The 22,890-nt window shown below is 39.5% G+C and overlaps 1 protein-coding gene across 12 annotated transcripts in view; it reads left to right on the top strand.

The window, feature by feature from the left end:
• The window catches only part of LOC310892228 (uncharacterized protein), a 421,439-nt gene that overhangs the window by 155,651 nt on the left and 242,898 nt on the right, over positions 1-22,890 (top strand). For all 12 annotated transcript variants that reach the window (XR_014577955.1, XR_014577956.1, XR_014577957.1 and 9 more), the window contains exon 5: positions 15,256-15,331. The gene's annotated coding sequence lies outside the window, so the exon portion shown is untranslated. The remainder of the gene's footprint in view (positions 1-15,255; positions 15,332-22,890) is intronic.

Here is a 22,890-nt window from a genome sequence, read left to right as displayed (position 1 = left end):
TGTTGTTTTTTTCCTAAATCTGAAATGCCCAGTGCCTCTGAAGATCCTGTTGCAAGTGTTGTCAGTGTGTTTAGTCTTCTGTAAAACATGGTGGTTCATGCAGGCCATGCTCAGGTAATAGCGCGACCTAAGCTTCTGTGCCCTTTTCCTGTAAATAGGGGATGCTGATGTCAAAGTCTGGGCTAAAAATGGTCTTCTCCTTGCCTCAGTAAAATTTTGGGCTAGCTTTGGTGCCTGTATTGTGTGAATCATTTAAAAAAATAAATCCTAGAGTCTGATTACAACAAATAAATTCTGTAACACCCTATGCACTATATCTATTGTCATGCCAAAGAGCATAATATAATGACTGAGAACGACAGCAATTAAAAAAAAGAAAAAACAGTAAACAATAGTGTAATTTGACCCTAAGAACATTAAGGAAAAAAAAAGGTTTAAAAGAAAACAAGGCAAAAATGGGAACATGGACTGGCATTACGGACAGTGTCGTGAAACTACAGTCAGAGGTATGAGCCTAGTAGAAAGAAAAAGAGAAGGGGGTTGGGGGGCGAGTTACTTATGAATCAGTACAACTGTGCTTTGTTCTGCATGAGTGTTTTAATAGAGCAAGTGTAATATAAGGATCAGGTGGGCTCGTGGGAATGGAACAAAAGGTTTTGTAAAATTAAAGCAAAATAATTATAGCTCTAGGTGTAGAGTGAGCACACTCCAGCAGTTGATAGCGGGAACCTGCTCAGAATGGAGAAGGGAGGAGGGAGAAAGATGCAGTTGGAAGGTTTTTTGTTTTGCTTTGTTTTTTAATGTATACGTGCGTGCACATATGCATAAGCATGCATAATATAAACAGATTTATATATGTATGTTAGCAAAGACTTTTAATCCCTGACAGTTGCAAACAACTTTAGAAGTGATTAATAATACCCACACACAAAAACGCATTAAAAAGAAAATTTAAGGAATAGTCTCAAATGAATTAATTAACAACACAAAAAAAAAATCACAGCGGAATGCTGTCTTTTTAGTCAAATAGAGGACTGTAATCTAAAATGGAGACAATCCTCTGACATGGGATTCAAAGATGATCTTCCTGTAAGAGCCCAACAAGGAATGTATACGGAGTGCCACGTATGCCAAGGAACCAAGCTCAAAATTCCCAAAGTGGACATGATCTCCTGGGCATTGTGGGAAGGCTTTCAGCAATAAAGGTGTTAAAGGATCTCCCCTGGTGCTTAAAGGTGTTAAAGGATCTCCCCTGTTTGGGCAAAGCATTCTTGCAGAAGAGCTGTTTCCTACCTGAATTTAAGAGCAGTTTTGCTGGTAAGATGACAGCTTGGTTGATCCCACAGTGGCCTCTCTGTGTCTAGTTGTTTGCTTTTTCTTTCCTTTACCATCCATTTATATACGTACCTAAGTACATGAGGGTGTGTACACTTAAGTACATATTTACGTGCCTGTACTGTAAAAGTAACCCTCCCCCAAAGAATCCCTGCCTCAGGACCACCATCCTTTTCTCTCTGGGTTGTTGGTTGCCTTCAAACGTGTAACTAAGGAATAGTTATTTGTGAGTAGTGAAAGGTGTGCATTGTTCTCTGTCATGTTAGGTTCAAAATGTTCAGAATCTGTTCCTGTTGTGGGCATTGACTTGCTAACAAATATGTAATTTTTCTTTGGAGATTTATCAAGAGAGTTAACAAACGCTAGTTCCATTAACTCCCTGTGGCATCTGTGGGTTGGGATGGGCTCCTTTCCGCTTATGTGCCGCTATGCGGAGTGTTACAAGGAGCACAAGCGTGTACCTGTGATAAAAGGGACCTGTGGAAAGGATCCGGTTTTGTTACCAAACTACAACAGCTTCCCTCCTGTGGTGGAGAAGGCTTCTGACGGGTGCAGCGATTGCCACCTCGTCGCGATGCGAGAGGCAGGCAGTCTGCGGAGAGGAGGCTCTGCGGAGCCCACAAGCTGTAGTAGCAGGCACAGCTACTACAGATGGCTGGTGCGTGAGATAAGGCCTTGGCGAGGGAGGGGGGCGATCAGCCCTACCTCCCACCACATTTCCCCTTATTCTGCCGTCAGATTTCCCTTATTCAGAGTTTGTTCGGGATAATTGTTCACAGACAATATATTTTTGCGTTCATGCTGTAATCAGAGGCTGTTGTCACTTGAAGCAGAGCACATCTCTTAGGTGGTGCTTTCTGCCAGAATGTGGAGGCTGAGATCAGAGTGAAGCTTTATGAGCTCCATTTGGTGCTTTTTACTTCCGTCTTGTTTCTCTCTCTGCAGGGGATGTGAAACTAGATTTGTCCTGTTTCCACAGCAGGGTTTTGGTTTATTTTGTTTTTCCATAGCATTTCATTCTGTGGCGCAAATCCAGAGGAGAGTGTGTTGCAGAGATGGATTTGAATGTCAGACAGAAAGAGTTGTGTTTAATAAACTCTTTGTTGTAAATTATAGAAACTAGAGAGCAGGAGGCCCATGTTTAATACAAACATTCTGTGGTTAACTTATCACTTTAAGTGTTTACCCCGTAACATAAAGAGCAGTGGAACAAGATAACTTTGCTAGAGGGGTTGCTTATGGGGTACGAAGCTCAAGACTGAAATCCCTTCATTGGGGGCAGTCATCTCAAACTCCCTCCACCTTCCATCTTTTTTTTCCCCTGGCACATAAATTGATTATCGTATAATTCACACTGAAATCGTCTTCCTATATATGTTCTCTTTGTGTTCCTATAAGAGGTTTGTGGTGGTAAGGAAGGTTGGTGGTGTTTGGAATAACCAAAAATCCCATTACTCCTTGGTGATTCAGCATTGTGTTCCACTTGTATACCTGCCTCTGTCTTCCATCTTAGAGGTGGCTGCCTAGCAGAACTGAGAGACAATATAGGACTAGTTCAAGAAAAGAAAGAAAAAATCTTATAGGCTTTCAGGAAAAAAAGGTGCTTTTATATATAATATAAAGCAATATAATACCATACTTGAAGATGTCAGCCCAGCATGCAAACAGCTGAACATGTAACTCCCCTTGTACGTAATGACTGCTGCTTATTTCCTGCGCTCACCAGCTTTTGAAAACTCCTTTCTGTTTGTATCGTACCATGAGTTACGTATCTATGTTGATCTCATTTCGAAGTGATTTGTCAACATGAGCCTATTGTGAAATTAAAGGTCAATAACAGGCCAGGCAGTTGACAGGGTAAGCACTGCGCACTGGAAAGGGAGAGGTCAAGAATAGCACATCAAATCCTAAGTCTTCAGATGTGCCTCATGAGTAGTGCATTTTGCTGTTTAGGAACAGAGATGCTATAAAGCTTCAGAGTCAAGCACTCGTTCACAACAGGACACAATATACCAGTATCTGTCACATTCCAAGTCCTTGCAACACTATTGAAGTCAGAGAATTCAAGTCCCAGATTCCTGGCTTTTTTAAAGATCAGATCATTTTCTTTCTTGTTATTGCAGTAAATCTGACATATGTGCATGCACACACATACTCATATAGGTGCACTGATTTTTTTTTCCAAATGAAATTAAAAACAACAAAAACATGTTTTGTGGTTTTTTTTGTTGTTGTTGTTGTTTTTTTTTACTTTGTCCTTTTATTTTCTGGTAAAAAGCACTTCATAAGTAGTTTATATTCCAGCTTCATTTTCTTCCATTCACCCTCTGCTGGGAGCTAAGTCTAAAGGATTAAGACAGGAACAGGCCTGTATTATATAATTTAATAAATTAAGTGTTCTAAATAGCTCTTAAAAAAAGAAAAAAGGTAGGATTTCCACTTTTGCTCAGAAAGAACTGACACAATGCTGCTTTCCCTACATCTACTTTGGAATTCAATGAGCAACTATGTACAGACAACAGTAAAGACTTCTATCCCTTTCTTTGCTCTTTCATCTGATTCTCCTGCTCCTAGTCTATAGGAGAATGAATCTAGTCTGGCTAGAGAATTTGCACCCTGCTTTTCTCATAAGGAATATGAAGTTTTTTAGATAACAGTAGGGACAATTTCTGGTCTCATTGAAGTCATTGGCAGTTTTCCAGATGATTTGTTATGAGATTTGGCCCTGAGAAAAAGGATCAGTCACACTCATCTCCTTTTTATTCTGAACTAGAATGACCCATATCACTACCCAGTGATGGCTGCCTAGGATACTAGCAGTGAATTTTTGGAAAATGATCAAAAGTTCAAATATATGCAAGAATGCATGAAACCCACTGTCTAAGCAACCAGAGAGAATGCAGTTGGCCTCAGCAAAATACGTGATTAAATAGAACCAAATAAAATTGGAAGCTTGTTATGAAAGACCATCTATATCCATTTTATTATTTGCCTATGAAATATTATATTAGGGGGAGGCCTGGAACAGTCATCTCAAACCTAAATGTAAGTATGTATCTTCCTGCAGTCTCTGAGATTTTTTGATTGCAGAACACTATAAATGGTGCAAAACAAAGTCTCTTTTCCAAGTTCCCTACAGTGAACAATTTAAGAGCATTTAGTCTTAGCTGGTATTAGGACTTCGTGTCCTCAGAGAATAAATGCTGCCCCTTTGATCTCTAGATATAAAAGTCGCTATTTCCCAGGAGCTGGGGAAGATCTGGGGCCCTGGAGCAGAGAGAGAGAGAGAGACACAAAACAAGAGCCTGGCAGCAGTGGTCCATTCCCAGCATTGCTGCTGACTTGTTGCAAACTTAGAAAAAACTATCAGTGGCCCCCAGTAATCCCTATTTTTGAAATGAATTTAAGAGTATTCATCTGTCTTAGCAACATTAATTAAGGAAGGAAACAAAATAATGTTGAAGAAATAGTCATATTTTTTGACCTTATTGTAGCTTCTTCCATATTTTTTTTTTTTGTGTAAGCAGGTATTTTGCAAAGTAAATTCACAGGCACCTGATTTTGCATATCGATGTCCTGTGCAGTGCCCCTTCCTATGGGTAAGGAGGTGAAAATTGATACTTGAATCCAAGAGTTTTCCCTGTCTTCTGGAGGGGAGAAGCTAAATGCAGGGGTGGCAGGTCAAAGAGAATATAAGATTTCATTACAATCGAGTTGTGTCTGTATTTGAAAGCATTTTATTAACATGTTGCTATCCAGAGTTTTCCCTTTCAACATTTCTTGTAGGAGGTGAATTTTCCGGTTGGTTTGTCTTTGCTGTCAAAAAAGTCAAGCTGATTTTTTCTTTCATCTGATTAAGTGAATAAATGTTAAGAGTAATTAAGCCAAGGAGAGTTTTAAATCTGTTTTTTTTTTCCCCTCTTTAATTCCTAACCTAATAAACAAACTACTTGTATCCATCTTTACAGAGAGATTTTAAAACCACTGTGCTGAAAGTATAGTGTAAAAACACCAGTTCTCACTTCAGAGTCAAAACCACTTTGATGACCGCCAAACCTCATGTGTTAAACTTGCAAGTAGAAATCATGTTTTTCATTATTCGTTACCTCAAGGTTACTTCAGGGCTAGGGTTTCCTGTGAAGATCAAACAAGGATTTTTTTTTTTTCCTGTCTTGCACGTCCTCACTTGTGCCCAGATTATGCCCTCTGAAAGTACTAAGCGTCAAACTGTGGCCTTGAAGCTGGAGGGAGGATTGTTTGGTGTTTTTAAGGCTCTGATCAGCAGACCAAGAGAAATCTGGGTTCTTTTCCTCGTCTCTGGCTCTGTAACCTTGGAAAAGTCGATGTATCTGTGCCTATGTTCCCTGGCTGCAAAGGGCAGGGGATGCTCTTTCCCTGCTGCATTAGGTCCTTTGAAGATAAACCTGCTCTCTGAAATTGATAATGAGCACTAGAAAACGCATGTGTTGGTCAGGTTCCCAGTCCGTGCCCTGAGTGGGGAGTCTTTTCTCGCAGTGCCTAGTCCTGGAGATTTACCAGGAAACCTTCCTTACTCAAAGGCGATCACACAGGGCCTCTGTGCTCCGTCCTGAGCGCACCTTGTCAGCAGCTGCTTCGGGAAACCTCTGCTTCTCCCTCCGCTGTTGCCCTGGCTGTTGACATACGAGAGATTTCTGTGTGCTCCTCTCACGCTTGAGGGATGTAGAGACTGAAGTTGCCCAGCCTGGCTTAGTACTTTGGAGCTTTTGATCCCCTTTGCAGGGTGAAAAGGGTTGTTTCCAGAGCTTTAATGGAGCATTTTTCTGTGATTTATTATCTGCAAATGCTCGCGTTCCTGATACACTTCTTTTGGAAATGTTTTGCTGAAGCCTTATCCGCATAGGCTGATCATATGTGCCCCAGATATAAACAGGAAGGAAAGGTTTCCAGTTCCATCTGCTGCAGTCTAGAACAATTTTATCCACCGTTGGCTGGGGGAAAGCAATTCTGATTTAAAGGGCATGTAAGCTCTGTGTTATTAGTCTGATAGGATAAGGTATTACAGTTTTTCTCCTGGTGAGTTTTTAAACCTGAGCTGAAAATAAGTGCACTGCATGCTGTAAGCGAAGATGCATAAAACTTTAAATAAATAAGAAATAAAAAAAAGAGAAATAACAGAGCTGGAACTGTGCATCAGTAACGTCTACTGGGCACCTGGACTGTTGGTTAAAATCCCATCAGGGAGAATCTTTTGCCAAATAGCCAGCCAGCTTTTCTCCGGCAACTTTCAACAGAGGTAGATGGGAAACCCCATCAAAAACAGTCGAGCACATGCAAGTTTCTTGTAGCCAGCCAACTAGTGGATGCAGCCTCTCCACCAGGGCCCAAAATCCCTTTTCCATTTGGTAACAGCCTGTGCAGGCTGACTGAAGTGACATCTCCTACTTACCAAGCCACTGTTCAGCCTTCCCAAAGACATCGCTCCTTGGGTCGGGTCTGGATCAGAGGCACACCTTTGTAAATTTGGTGTTGGTGGCAGGGATTCAGGTAGAAATAGCTCAGGTTTGCATCAGGGTTTACTGTTCAGAAGCTGGTCTGTGGAGTTAGGTCGGGATTTACTGGATAAAGGCATAGCATTCAGCAGCTGAATTTTAACTCTCCCGGACAACTTAAATCATTTGTTTCCCACTTAGTGTACCTAAACATGGGTGTAATTTGCTGGATGTGTTTCTCTTTTCCTCAAAGTCAAGATGTTCTTCTAAAGTCACTATTCTGAGTTCTGGTTTCCTCTTCTGTAGCAGCTGAAACTGCTCAGTGACAGTGCTGTAGTGGTGACACGTGGCATGGGTAGTGCTGAGGGTCCCTTCTATGGGGAGATGGGATGGGGACATTAGTACTGTGAGCTGCTGTGATCCCCCAAAAAGCACCAAGACATGTTAAGAGATTTTATTTACTGGACATCACTACAGAATGTCTGTCTGGCTTCTGAAAATAAAATAATAGAAAAAAAAAATTAAAAAAAAACTTTGAAACTGAGAGCAAATAGGAGCTTCTAGCAGGGAGAAAAAAAAATAATCCAAAGGGGAAGTTAAAAAGTTACAGTGACCACGTATCTGTGTTTCTGTCAATTGAATTTGGAAGGGTTTCTCCCCAAAAAGTGCACACTGAGGCGTGGGGCCACCTGCAGCCCTGCTGCCGACGTACGGTGCCAGTGCCACGCGAGCGAGGAGGGCCGGCTGCACTTCTGTCCTCCCACGGGGGATGGCTGTGAAGGAAGGAAGCCGATCACAGTGTGCGAAGTCTGAGAAGTGACAGCGTTTTGCACTCAAGGCAGCTACACGAGGTTACCTGAGGACAGTGTCTGGCTCTACTGGCTGATTGCTTTGAGCACGTAAAAAAAAAAAAAAAAAAAAAAAAAAAGCCAGCTAATGGGGGCACCTCCTAAGCAAACCAGATATCCCTTTTACCGTACAGTCCCTGTTGAGAAGAGTATAATTTTACATTAATTACACCGGATAAGTAAGAATTTATGTTCTGACTTGATCCAGTAAATTCCCATTTAACCCAGTTGTTCCTATTAAGTGTGTCAGCTCTTCTTTCAAAAGCTTGGCTGTGCAAAGACAAATTAGTGTATTAATGTGAAAATACATGCTTTAAGACAACAAAAATTAGGAAGCCCTTATCCATTTTTTTCAGAAAGAATTATTTATTGTGGAATATTGCAGTGTACGCTGGTTGCTTACAGTTGTTTATAAAAATCAAATTTATTTTTGTTCGTGCTGTTTGTTTTTTCGGTTGTAAGCCTTAACAACAGAATTCTGCTCGTCACTTTCATTTTCTTTAATGTACTTTCATTTTGTTTAAAGTTGATTTAAACTTTCATTTTCAGATTCTCATATAAATACTGAAAAAAAAAATGACCTGAAAGTACCTCCTAAGACTGATCTCTTCTCTGCTCTCTCTTTAAATTATACATAACATATACTAGACAATAGTCAGATCTAATTCTGGACTGCTTTGTTTATGTCAGTTTAAGTCAAAGCCTAGGGGAAAACCATTAGTTTATCTTGCATGCAATTAGGATGTGACTCTGTTCATCCGAAGTTAAGTATATTTTCCAAGACTTTCCTATTGGAGTGCAGGTCCATTGCTTTTAAAGACTTACCGAGGAGCTGACTCTTTCTGAAAACACGGTCTCAGTTGCAAGGTTCTTTAAAATATGTTTATCTGTCTTACTTGAAACCAATAAAAACTGTGGTGTTTATGTCCACAGATATGTGGCAGGTCCTAAGTGGGCATTTCGAAGCTCTCCTGTTGTGAGGGCACCTATATAGCTAAGTATATTAACCTTCAGGTGTATTTTGTGTCATGTTTTCACAGGGAAGTCAGGTTTAGGGAATAACAGAGCAATGTAATTGTAGTTTTTTTTGTTTGTTTTACTTTTCACATGCCACTTGTTTCATCGTTCTATTTCACTTTTTTTGGATGGTGTCTTGCATGCAGAAGGTGGTTTTATAGTTCTTCTTGTGTTATGGATGGACAGGTGGGTTTGGGGAGGAAGGTTAAATAATTTCTAACATGAAATAATCAATTTGGGCATATGAGATATATACGTACAAGAATCCCAAAGATGTCTGGATTGATTGAGCACATTTTTCACTTGTTGCTTTTTAGCAGCTGATATATAGCATAGACACAAAATAAGTGCATTATATTAGGGACGTTTGATAGTTCTGATTCTGTTTGTGCTCAGAATGTGGTATTTTAGAATGCATGTTTGTATATGAGGAATTATTATTACATTTTATTGTTAATTATACATTTTACTGTTTGAGTAGAACTTTTTGCCCAGAGAAGCTGTTGATGCCCCATCCCTGGAGGTGTTCAAGGCCAGGCTGGATGGGGCTTTGGGCAGCCTGGTCTGGTGGGAGGTGGCCCTGTCCATGGCAGAGCGTTGGAACTGGGTGGGCTTTGAGGTCCTTTCCAACCCAAACCAGTCTGTGATTCTATGAATACGTGATAGTTCTGTTTTTCTATCATATCATATGAAATGCATGCAGTACTTCTAAATGCACTAAAGCGTCCACGACGTGATCTTAATTTTCAGTATTTGGCCCACAATTCGTTTTCACTCATGTAAGAAGTAACCAGACCCAAACTGACTTTGAAAGATGACCTGCTTGTATCCTAAAATGGATTTAAATGCATTCTTTCTCATATCGTTCAATCCCAGGTGGGTCACTTTTTAATTCTACTCCCTATAAGGGTGTTCCTGTTTTGTATTTCAAAACCTGGATTTTCATTTAGCAATTAATGTGGGTGATTCAAGTCACTCCTTCTGTATTTTATTAATTTTTGCCAAATATAGTATTTCTCTGCCTACTGTTGATTGAGCAGAATGGAACTTGCCTACACAAAATTTCTTAGGAAATACAATTTGCACATCCAGATTTCTAACTACACCCACTCTCCCCATTATTGCAAGGTGTTAATCTAGTTGTATGATGCTGCCTGCACAGATGCATACCCTCTTTAAAATAGGTTATGTGCCTAAATCCTTAAGAGAAAGATTGAATGCTGAATTCTTCTAGGTCTTTTTGCTCACTGAATATTTAGCCCTTGTGGTTACTGTACCAGTTTTTATGAAGGCTTTTCTGTGTTTTTAGAAAGTGCATCTAGTAAGTAGTTTAATCCTAAACAGCAACAGAGTTCTGTTGCAGCAAAAGCAACTACTGATTTTAAAAGTAATTTTAAATTTACACATACCCATTTTGGCAGTACTTTTGATTTGAGCAGTTCTCTTCCAGAAATCTACCCTGGAGAAAATGTTTTTAATCAGGTTAAAATGGAGGCAAGATAGAAAAAAAAAATGTTTGCTGTGGCTTGACTGCAGCAGTGCTAATGAGCTCTGCTCTAATACATGAAGGAACATATGGCCCCCATCTGAATACAAACTGGACACAAAGCAGTAATTCAGCTGAGATGTCCTGAATATTGTAAACTGGGTGAATGTGGTTGAAGGTGTTTATAAACGGTGGCTGAATCCCACACACTGACTCACTGCTTTCTAATGTCCGGGGCTCAAGGTGCTATTTGTAAGAGTATAGAAAATGACCAGTAGAGGGAATTCTTAATTAATGCTAACAAAATAGCTAACTGAAGTGTTATGTTATGAAGAAAAGACTTCTTGTGCTTGTGACGCAGCGAGAGACGGATTATGGAGAGGGCGAGTTAGGAGAAGAAAAATCACAGGACAAGCAAATTGAGTATTTACTGGCAAATAATTGCTCTCTTAAGCTGTGGCTCTCTTCCTAAATTCTTGGCATTCCTGAGCACTAGAAGCATTTTCAAAAAATGCATCGTTACAGAGTAGATGTAAAAAAAAACCTCAAAGGCTGATGTTACAGGCTTGTGCAGGTAAGAATGTGTGTTACTGCATATATTTCTTCTGAAGCTTTAGATTGACCATTGTTTATGGGAGTACTGCTTTTTTTTTTTCTTTTTTCTGTTTCTGAAGAAGTGATATTTTGGTTTCACAGCTATATTTCATCTAAAAGTTGGAATAGTGGAGATAGTCTTCTAGGTTGTAGTGTATGCTTTTGTGTCGGCAAAGATATACCGATGTACAAGGAAACAAAACAAGCTTTTGGCAGAGAGTATACGGCCTGATTTTATTTAGTTTAAATGGGTTCTGGCTTTTCTAGAAGTGCCTCTACTTAAACATCTCCACAGCAGCTGAGTGTGGGGCAGAAACACATGCCCCTACGTGCTTGCATTTTGCTGCAGTCTGATTTCACTGGAGGAATGCTTGGGAGATTCTGCAGGGACAGAAGTTTTTCTACGTAACTCTCACAGGCTGCCTGCATCTGTACGTCTTCCCGAGGCGTGTCTCCCCAAGGAAATGAGATTTCCGGGAACCCGCTCTGTTTGCTCCTGGATGTAGTTTGTATTACCTGTCTCCAATTTATTTTTTTTTTTATTTTTATTTTTTAAATTTAGCCACATTCAGCCAAGTTTGGTGAGTAAAAGTCTCCAAGATACCAAAGCTTCCACATGTTTTGTGGAACTAGGCAGCTCTTTAAAAGGGAAAGGCTCTTTTAATGACCCCACTGAGGGAGAGGCTACCTCACAATTTTAAGAAAATTATACATCGGAGACCCAACGTGGACAGAAATCCATGAGAATGAAGGCTCGTTTGGCTGTCTGTGAGCTGGTACAACTTCATGAGAATCTGATTTTTGTTTATCCCACATGTAAACTTGATTTTATAATAGTAAAAAGGTCTGTTAGAGCATGGAGATCTGTAGATGGTTAAGAATGCTCTGCCTTAAATTTGATGCTTTTTCACATCTTAATCAACAAAGAAAAAAAACACTGTCACTAGCATTTTTTTTGTTATACCTACAAAATATTCTTTTCTGCCCCCACTTCGTTATGTGCATTAAAATAAATGGCCAAAATAACCTCACTTTTCACAAGTAAATAAAAATAGCATGTACCCCTGAAAACAGAAATGTTCTTTGATTTTACAAGGATCTGATTTTGGTTGTACAGATTCTGTCCTGTGGGGTATTTAAGTTGAACACTGGACTGATGAGCACATATGCATTTCACACACCACTCTGGAAAGCTACACCATTAGCATCACAGAACCCAGTATCAGGTCCTTCAAAAAAAAATTTGCTGGATTTCTGCTAAAGAGTAAGTGATTTAACCTTTCCCATAGGGGTAGTTTCTCCTTAATAGGTATCAAATTGAAGTTGCCTTTTGTCTTTAAACATGGGCAGTTTTCAGTCTCACTCCTTATTGTACCATAATTGCGGATATTCTGTTTATTGACTACTGCTAATAATTATTTCTACAATTATATTATTATTATGTTTTTATTATTGTTAGTATGGCAATAATTAGTCCTTTTCCAAACCCTCATAAAACCTTGGCCCTTCTGCTGTCTTGGGTGCAGAGTCCTGCAAGTTAATTGTATAGTATGTGGATAAAAAAATAATAATCCTTTTATTGGTTTTAATGTTCTGCCTTTTAGTTTTAATGACTGTCCCCTCTTTTCTTGGGAGGTCAGATTTATTTTATTTTCTCTATGCAGCTACATTTATATCACTTCTCCTATGTTCAGTCTTTTTCATTTTCTCTGTCAGTTTGAAGCTTTCTAAACTTTTTGCATATGGAAAGCTCTTGAGGGCTTTAATGAGTCTTTTTACTCTCTGAACCCTTTTTGCTTCTTTTACATCCTATCTGAGACAGGGTGATCAGGGTTGACAGCAAAATCCAGAGGGATGGCATAACACCAACTTACGTAACAGCATTATAGTATTCTCCGAAGTATTTCCTTTGGACCACCAATCTGCATGAGGCACCGAGCAATCCACAAAATCCCTGTCTCCTTTTCCTGAGTTGGGTGCTGTGAACTTATCGTGCCTTGTGAGATGAAAGCGGTGCGAGTTATTTCTTTATTCCTGATAATAATAGGAACCTGATAGCTGAGGAAAGGCTAGCTACAGAATCCTATGAAAAGTTTTTTTAAAGTCAGAAGAGAGATCTGTGGAGAGTGATCATTGTACCTTGTGTGTAGTAAACTGGAAGGCTTCCACAAGATGGTGATGGCTGACATCAAAAGGAAGTACAGCTTGTTCTGTGGCTTCTAGACCATCTGCAAGTGACTTGCAAGAGATGAGAGGATGCCAAACAAAAGCACAATTGTGATATAATGGAAGTATGAATCAGGCATTGGTCTACTCTTCCTGGAAAAAACAGGCAAAGCCTGGGTGGCGCTCTGAGACTTAATTCAATCGAAAGAGATGAATTTCAGGCACTAATTCAAGATGAGAAGTCATGTTAAAATGTCTGGATCAAGCTTTTTTCAGTTTAGATTGTTGAATTTTTACCAATTTATTTTTATTTCTGCAACTATATAGAAGCATGTTATAGAAATATGTAATAATAAGTCCCTGGGTCCAAGTAGAGCATATCAAGTTGACTTTTGTTGGAAGCAAGCTAGTTTTGTTCCCATTCATTTCCTCTCAGTTCATCCCTGTGACCCTTTTCCCTCCTCTTCTTGGCCCTCTCTGCCTTTCACCTGGAATTTTCTTCCTTAGTAAAACTTCTGACTGGCCTGGTACGTTATACTACAGTGTAAATGATCACGTTCAGCATTAAGGTGATAAAACATACTTTACTGTCGTCTTGCTTGCCCAAGAGCTAACACAGTTTTTGAAAAGCAGATGGTTGACTAGAGAGCCCTGAGGTATCACAGAGCTAACAGGTGCAGCTCCCTATTCAGATTCTGCAATGCAAAGAAATCTTATTTCCAGACAAGTCAGGAAGAAAGGAGAAACAGTGAGAAGGTGGACTCAAAGAGCCCAAATGCATACATTTAAAAATTGTATTTGTGGTAGATGATGCAGGGACAACGTTTGTATGCTGAAAGAAGCAATCTATTGCTAAGAACAAGTTAAGCTTTATGGATAAAGCAGAGTGCTGAAAGGTAGAGAGCTGCATTGAGTTCTGTTGTGGTCGTTGACCAGCCAAGTAATTTGCACAACTCTATTTAGGTCTGTTTTCCACAAAAAAGCAGAATGCTAGCTGAGGAATAATGAATGTATGCTTCTACAGACCATTGTGAACTCTGTATTGGGAAAAGATAAGGAAGGAGAAGTATATCACTGTTGAAACACTAGATACTGAGGCAACTCAAATGTGTTTCTGGAATGTATTTAATGCCTCAAGCAAAACACCACATGTAGGTTGCCAGTAAAGAAGGAAAAATCACACCACTACCGATACTTCTTCCTAGTCCTGTGTCTCCTAGCTTACAGGTTAAATACAGGATTGTCAAAAAAATAGAGCCAGCATTCAAGTGGTTAAGGAGCTATATCTGCACCTGTTGAGTTCCTCACATTTTGACAGAGCTGGGCTTCTGTGAGCTATTGATAACTTCAGATGCAATTTATTTGGGGTTTTGTTCATGTTGCCATAAATCCCAATTTGAAATGAAAATGGCCAGAGAATATAAATGCTTCATTATTAATAATATTATTAATAAAGTCATTAGGCTCTAATTTTGTGATTTTAAGCTTGAGCTGTCCAAGTGAAATCTGTGGCCTGTGCTTACTGAATAAGGGCCGTAATGCAGGACTGGGTGCGCTTCATTGTCATGGGTGCTTTAAACACGTTTGATCTTGGGATACCAGAGGACTTTGTGGTGTTACCTGTCTCTAGAGATCATAAGAGTTATCCTTGCAGAAGCAAGTAATTTATACAAGGTGACAAAATGACTCTTACAGTGCTGGTGGAGGAAAAGATAGAGACCTTCTAGCCTTCTCATCGAAGTACGAGAGAAATAGGGTCTTTCATTTCAGGGAAAAGTAAAGGTAAAGGAAACCAAGAGAATAACTAATCAGAATTTTATCTAGTCGTGAGAAATTAGGAAGGAACAAATAATGAACCTGGTCCTTACTGCAAGCATTCAAGTCTTTAAATTTTAGATTGCAAGGAAAGTGTATATTTAGTCTATTAGAAAACAAATTCACAGTAATCATAATCACATTTTAAAAAGCAATGAATACAGGTATGAGAGACTATTATAGATAGTCTGATGCAAAAGTTTTTCCAAGAGTTATGGAATCTGGTACATCACATTCACAATTTTTCCATAAAAAGATTTTTCCATTAGTCATCAGGTTGGAACGAAGTTCATAAAAATTGGAAAAACAAGTCATGCGATCTATAAAACATTTTGAAAAGTTGAAATGAAAAAGATGAATTGGATGGAAAACTTTCTGAGCATTTGAGAGAGAAGAAAGTAACAGGGAGATTTTTTTTCTGCATTTGTTTTAAAGATGGAGTCTTCATGGAGAAAATACTGTAGCCAACTGCAAATACATGATATTCTTAAATAAAAGATTGCTCTCCTTTTCCTATTTTCAGAAAAATTGCCTTCGTGGTCCTGGTCCTTTGGTTCCACACAATCATCGACTGAGCTGAAGGAGATCTCCCTATAGCTGTGAGTAATAATGAGGCTTTAGTGTTTCTTTGCACATTGCTACTAGAAAGTGACCTCTCTCACTAGAAGGCTCACCTTTTCATTATAAAGGTGTTACTTCTTTTCTGCATATTTAAAGCATTGCTCGAGTTACTATGTGATTCTTTTCCTATGAAGCAACAGAAAAATTCAAGCTAACAGAAGTTCCAGAGAGCTGCTTTAACCTTGGATGTGAAAGGTGGCCAGTGATAGAAGGGAGCTTTGAAGGACAGCAGAAGAATGATTACATTTAGGATTGTACTTAGAATGGTGTACAAATGATGCAAGAAACCCAGAGAAATGCCACAAACACGCCCTATTAGGGAGATGTCAGTAACACAGAATAAGAGCTACTATCCAAAATTGCATGAGTTTCGACAGCCTTGTGTGATGACATCTGAACTGTAAATAGATGTCAGGCAGTGATAGTGTCCTTTTATGAAGACGTTTATTCTTTCCATGGTGACTTTTCCCCTTGTACCAGTTCATGTACTCTCCTGTGACATAGAACTGATGTGACCTCGTGAAATTCCAAGAAGAGAGCAAATCAGGTAGACAAAATGGATGCTACTGCAAAGGACAAATTACCTAGTACTCTTAAGGAGTAAACATGGTGGAGTGAGTCAGTCTTCACAAAATGGTGCCTGAAGTGAGATGGATAAATGGTGATTGGACATGACTTGCAGCTCTAAGTGCTGTGAGAAGGTGATACCATGTGGTGGATTTACCTGGGATTTTTGAGCTGGCAGGCAGACGGGTTTGGGGGAAGGAAGGCTTTTTATGATCAAGGAGTAGAGTAGCTCAAAGCAGCACTGGCTTTATATGTGTGAATGATAGACAGTGGTGAAATGGAGTACAGCAGAATCCTAAACCAAGTGATTGTGATAGGGCAAATTACAGGAGGATTTATGCAGGGATCTCTGCAGCTATAGCTCAGATGATTCAGCTGCGCTTTTTCTTTGTCTCACCCTTTTCCCAGTTTATTTTGTATTATGTATCATTCTTATAATTGTGTTCTTTGTTGTTTCTCTCCTGACATGTTAAATCCCACAACACAGTCTAGTCTTGATGTTTTCCTTCTCTTTCAAAGAGTCCCAAGAGAGAGAAACAAGGAAGGTAGATGTATTTGACTTCGGAAAATGAGTTGATGCCAGTTGCAAAGGAAATAAAATATATCATAGGGGTCTGCTAAGGGGTGGGGAGTGAAAATATTCCTCATTTGTGACAAAAGATTGCCTTGAAGATTGCTTCAGCTTGATCAGTCTGAAGCCCATGTCTCACTGTTTCCATTACAAAGGCTTTAATGTTCCTGTTTCTTTTGGAAAAGGACTTCATCTGTTTTGAAATAAATCCAAGGTTCCCCAAATGTACTGTTTGCTTTCAGGCTCAGCACATGAGACCTATGCATTGGGGTCACTTCGTAGAGGGGTTAGAAGAGTGTACATGATTTAGGTCATGATCCAGCATAGCCAAGGAGACAGCATGTGACAGCCCCATGGCAGCTGAGGAGCCACAGTGTTCCACTGATCTAGTGTGTCCTACTTCTGCAAGGAATTTCAATATGGGGATGTTGGAATGTTGCAGTACATGGCCATGGCTTCCACCCTGCTCTGGGCGATGGATGTAAGCAATGTGCTTAGCAGACAGGAAGACAAGCTGTCCAGCTGTGCCTGGTATAAGGGACCACAGGATGGGTGAAAAGCTGAAGCACTGCTGTGCAAGGAGTCTGTACTGCGGTGGGTGACTGCAGGGCTGGAATCAGATGAGGAAATCTCAGGCAGAACAAGTGAAACACAGTGGATCTTTATTTTACATAGGATTTGTCTGGTTTGCCTGTAGGAGGCAGGATGTAAAGTGCCTATATGATGCATGAAGACAGAATACTATTCGTATGATGCTTTCTTGCTTTCAAGTCTGTAAGCCAGTGCTGATCGTTCCTTTAGAGGATCTCAGTCTGGATATGTTCATTGGAATTGATCGTTACAGAGCCATAATACATTAATTCAAGTCCTCAGCAAACAGTGGCTTAGTATCCACCCCAAGCCTCCCACAGCTTCCTGTTGTGAAGACCTAGCTTCCTGATGTTGTTTTTTTTCCCTTTTCTGCTCCTGAGATATCCCTAATCTCTTCTGAGCACCAGTCCCCGTTTTTCAGTTTGCAGCAAATAACTTTTTCAGTGCATACCTGTGGAGCTCATTCATAACCTATCATTTTGATAGCAATAGTTTAACCTGGTGTGAAAATACATCTACTGTCCTGATACACAGAAAGAAAGAAAATAAATGCACCCTCTGGAAAGGGACAATACAATCTTTAAATTAGTGGCAACCACCCCTTGTGGTATCCCTGGTGATATGTTTTAAAGTTTGGGGTCTTTTTTTCTTTTTGTTTTCCTTTTTTTTTAGCATGTTCACCTGTTTGCATCAACTACTGATACTTTTATCTTAGGCTTTTTTTTCTTTTAGAAAACTTACAGCTTTTTTTTTTTTAAATATCCATTCCTCCAATTCAGCTTTTAAAAGATTTTTTTTTGTTTTAAAATAAACGAAAGCAACTCTTACATAAGATTAGCTCAAGTGAGCTGCTGCCAGGAGGTAATTTCTTTGTAAGCGGGCTTCTATTTTACATGGGGTAACCACTGTGGACTGCAACAACTCTGGGTAACAGCGTGCACTCAGGATGCACACAAGGGTTGTCCTGCCACCAGGGCCAGTCAGCTCACCCAAACTGACCTGGGAGCTAGCACTAGTGCCCTTCAGCATGTCCTGGGTGCCCTGCCACTAGGGATGGAGGAGGGAGTTGGAGGGGCTGCAAGTGTTGGCCAGAGGGAAGCACGAAAGTGCATGGGAGGGAGAAGTAGGGGAGGGCAGTCATAGCTGGGGATGTTGTGGCTGGGAGAGGGGGAGAAATTAAAACCAAATCCAAAGGACACCAAGCCTCGCTGCTGCTGTTGCTCACGGGGTGATTTGTTTAATTCAGATACCCTCTGGTCTGTCACCAGATCCAGAGGTATTTTAACCATGAAGCATCGCTTTGAGGTTAAAGACTGCAACTGAAGGGGAAAAGACATAAGTTCTGTTCTTTAGATAATAGGTGTGAACTTGACAAACTGATTATAACATCTGTGTCTCATATTCTTTCTCTCTGAGAGAAGAATAAAAATACATGTGCGCTGCAGAGGGGAGCTGAGATGCTTCATCCATTTGGAAATTATTTTTCTCCTTCAGGAGACGGATGCTTTACCTTTTTCCATGAAAAGTTGTAAATGTTTCAGAAACAATTAATGAAGCTTCCTGACATCCTCTTGGGTGAGGAAATATGATTGCTGTGGGAAAACTGAGGCAAAAATCTGTCATGTGAATATTTTATTTTAATAGTTAATGAACAGGGAAAAAGAAAGTATTACTATAAAACACATGAGCAAGATTGTGGAAAACTTTGGCAGAGAAAGGTACTGAGATAAATTCTGTCTTGATTGACACCTCTTGAAGGTCAAAGTATCCAACCAGTCTATGAGGCAGGATTAAATTTGGCTCATGGTGTATATATGATCAGAAGACTTGCCTCTTAGTGTACTTAATTTCAGAATACACATACTGCATAAAGCAGGCTTGTAGAGTAGAAGTAAATACTTTGGAAGTGACTACATAAAAGATAAGTTTTCTTTGGTTTCACATCAGTAATAATACCATTATTTTTTACACAAAAACCTCAAATTGTTTTGTGATCAATACTTAATCCCCTGGTAGCATGCCTCTTCAGGAGATCTCAAAAGACCTTGATCAAAATACACCACAACACTTCAGGGTGTTTGTGTTGTGTACAACTGGCATTTCCTATTCAGGAATTTGGAAATAGACACAGAGAAATAGAGTAAGCCACACACCAAATGAAGTGGCAATTGAGGAAGAAAAACCAGATGCCCTGACCTTTTCCTCTCTAAGTCAGAAGATCCATAGTCCTTGGAAGCATGCACATCTGTTTATAACTCAGTCTGATTTTTGTTGTTGCAATGATGTGTGATACTTCAGATGATCCAGTTGTTTTGACTCCCTCATCCCAAGAGCCAACTCATCAAATCAGTAATCGTAGGTAGTGTCACTTGTCTGCTAGGGCAAGCCTGCCTTTCTTCACTTCTAGTAGATTTTATACTGAACAAAAACCAAGTAGCATTTTAAACTGTATTTACACAATGATACTGGCAGATTGTATTGTATAGATATGTATGTATGAGTATACGTTGAACACTTAACTCTAATGCCTGTGGCTTTCTCCAATTAACCTTCTTTATATCTTTATACCTTTATATCATTTCGGTATGAAACTGCATCTGTAAGTCAAGCATGTTATAACAGAAAAGAGAAGCTTCAGCTGGTAGGAAATGAAAAATACATGGTGAGAAAAGACAGGACCACCCATAAACATCATGTATACGCTGTCATTAAATGATTATTTTAGATTTGTTTGTTTGATTTTAGCGTAAGCTTTTCAAAAGCCAGCAATGGCTTTATTTTATGTCTGCTGAAGTCAATGTGGGGTGTACCATGCACTTAAGGTGAATTATACCAGTATTGAATATTGTGAAAATCTCACCCCTAAATAAAAGCAGGTTCATGTGTAGGAAAATGAACAAAAATAAAATTAAACAAAAAAAACCACCCCAACAACCGAATAACTCACCCACCTTCACTTTTGTATTCTTGAATCAGGTTTGGGAAGACAATGTACAGAAATGGGCATTATTTCTTATTCAAGGAGAGATAGTGCTTTCCAGCACACTGTCCTCATTTCAAAATTGCTGTGTTTTCAATTGTCTTGCAGCATAGCTTGTCTGTGCATCCATTGGGTTTTGTCTCTGGCCTTTTAAAATCCATAAACTTGTGAAGTATACTAGACAAGAATCCTTTGCTCTTGCCTATGCCATTCCTAGCTTGTAACACAAATAGAAATATAAAGCTAATTTTGTGAGGTTCTCCTGGGAGAGGAAGGTATGTGAGGAGAACACTGTCTAGCCTTCTGAGGTCAGAAATCTCAGACTGGTTTCTTGGGTTAATTCCTCAGCAGTGTCACGAGGTTTGGACTGCTTCAGTCCCTCTCCCTGGGCCATGCTTTCCAATTCTGAAGTCATCTAGATGCTGTACGTGGCAGCATGTTAAACGGCCGCTATTTTCTCTGTCACTAAGAGTCTGAATGGTCTCTTATTTTGTAGAAGTGGAATTCACTTCCTAGTGATGTTAGTGGCAGAAATATGTCAGCTGTCCACTTCTGTTAGCGTCGTGATGGATTCTGGGTTCCCCAATAACGGTATCAAAAGGAGGCTGGGGATGGAGAGATCTGGCTACCAACAGGTCTTTACTCGTAAGAAATAGGCATTTGCATTCTTTGTATCCCCGAGTTGTAAATCAGGAGGGAGAATCATCATTCTGAATGCCATGCTTATTCTCAGCATGATGTGTGTGGTGAAGAAAGCACTGAAAGAAAGCATTAAGGCTAGGATAACATCAAAGAAAATGCTTCAATTTTTATTCTCCCTTCCATGGCGGATTAATTAAAACAGAATGAAACACCAGCTAACTTGAAAATAAAATCAAATGTGTGTATGTAGACTATGGCAGTTTATTCTAAAAATCAAAGTAAATTCTTCCCTCCCTCAAACCACAGCTTTAACAACATAATCCTCTACCTTGCTTTCTTTGACGTACCTTCTCAAATACACTGGCCAGCCCATATGGTTGCTTTGAGATTTTTGCCGTGCTGTGTCACTTGCTTGGCTTTCAGAGCTGTAACAGGTAACTCTGCTGGACCTAGCATCCACTGATAATACATTGTGCTTGGCATGTGATATGAAGGGATGTTACTTCATTGCACCAACCCTCTCCCTACACTTTGAAATAAAAAGTTCAAACAGGGTTCCCACTGAGTGTTCAACGTGCATAGTGGTGGTAACTATAGGAAAATGGGAAGCAGAAGCTTTTCAGGCAGAAGGAGTCTGAGGAGACAACCACAGTCTATGCCCTCATTTGAATTAGGAGTTGCATGGCACAGGATCGTTTACATCCAAAAAAAGTGTGACTAATCCTTCGCCTTCCTCATTCCTTTATTTTAAAATGACTATACCCTGTATGACACTACCCATGCAAACATTGCTGCTGAATACAGTCCTGAGCACCACCAAACCACTCCTACAGTCCAGATGGGGTTTTCTTCTGCCTTGGGATACACCAAGACAGTAACAACATGAAATTCTATTCAGCTGGAGCTATTTGTGAAAACAAGAATTCTAGAAAGTAACTAGATGAGTTCTCAAGTAGCAGTCAAGGTAAAATGTGTATGCATAAAATATTTTTTAAGACTCAAATCGCAAGTATGCAATATGGAAGCCAGTTGTAATCAACAGCTTGCTTTTCATATGTTCAGTGAGGAAATGTTTTGTTGTTTTTCTAGCTTTATGGCAAGGTGGGCTACTGTTTGAAGCATGTTTTGTGCTGGTGACTTCTCTAGTCAGGCAAGTTAGTGATTCTGTGTGGTTTTTGTTAGCTGGAAACAGTGGTACTGATTTCTGCCATAAATAGCTCATGAAAATTGTTGATATACTGGGGGACCAGTACGCATTGATCTGAGTAATACATCTGTCTGAATAAGTGTATAAGTATTTGGTACATTGCTAGTAACACCTTTGTGAGCTTTACTCCTTTTCTTTCCCAAAGAAAGTGTGCATGCATACAAATAAAACTAAATTTGTCTTTTATTTCAGTACCTGAATATGGAGACAGAGTAGAGACATGCAGTTGTACAGTTGTAAATTTGTACTAAATATGTCCTCCATTATTTGTGGCAAAATTAGTTTTTAGACCATACTGATTAGAACAAGACACACAGTTATTACTGAGGATATCAACCATAGGAAAGAAACACTCTTAGCTTTATACCACATATCCCATTCTTTTGTCAGCTTACATTATAAATAAATAACAAAGCAATTTGACACATGCCCATTGATTAAAAATAAAAGTTGTCAGAGTGAGAGGAGAAAGACAAAAATATGAATTATTAATAACAATATTAAGCAATGCAAAAAAGATGCTTAACATGCAGGAAAGTCCCTGAAAAGTCACTTAGTGAAGGGGAAAGAAAGGACAGCCACAAAGACCTTTCCTCCACTACTTTGTGGCCAATTCTTTGCTACTTGGTGTAGTAACTTGACCCTTGGAGGTCAGGGTGACCATATGAGAAAGAAAGGTGATTCTGTTTAATTTTATATAATCTTGTTTACCTCTTCTCTGGTATTTCTAACATGCACACCCAGCAAGCACGTATACATCATGTAGGGAGTGGAGTAAATTTAAATCGATCACATTGTTGTGATTAGGTTGGCCATTTTATGTTTCTGAGCAATCTTCTTGCCTGTGGGGTTTGAACAACTGATTGACAATGCTGACACTTCCATGGCAGAAACTAGGCTAATTTATACTCTTTCTAATTTAGGATACCACATGTACCTGTGATTTAGTAAGCAGATATTAAAGCATGCAAAAATATTG

Source organism: Anser anser (genome assembly GCF_964211835.1).
Source record: "Anser anser genome assembly, chromosome: 1".
NCBI lineage: Eukaryota > Metazoa > Chordata > Aves > Anseriformes > Anatidae > Anser > Anser anser.
The sequence above is the reverse complement of the archived record's forward strand: the minus strand, read 5'-3'. Positions and strand labels throughout refer to the sequence as shown.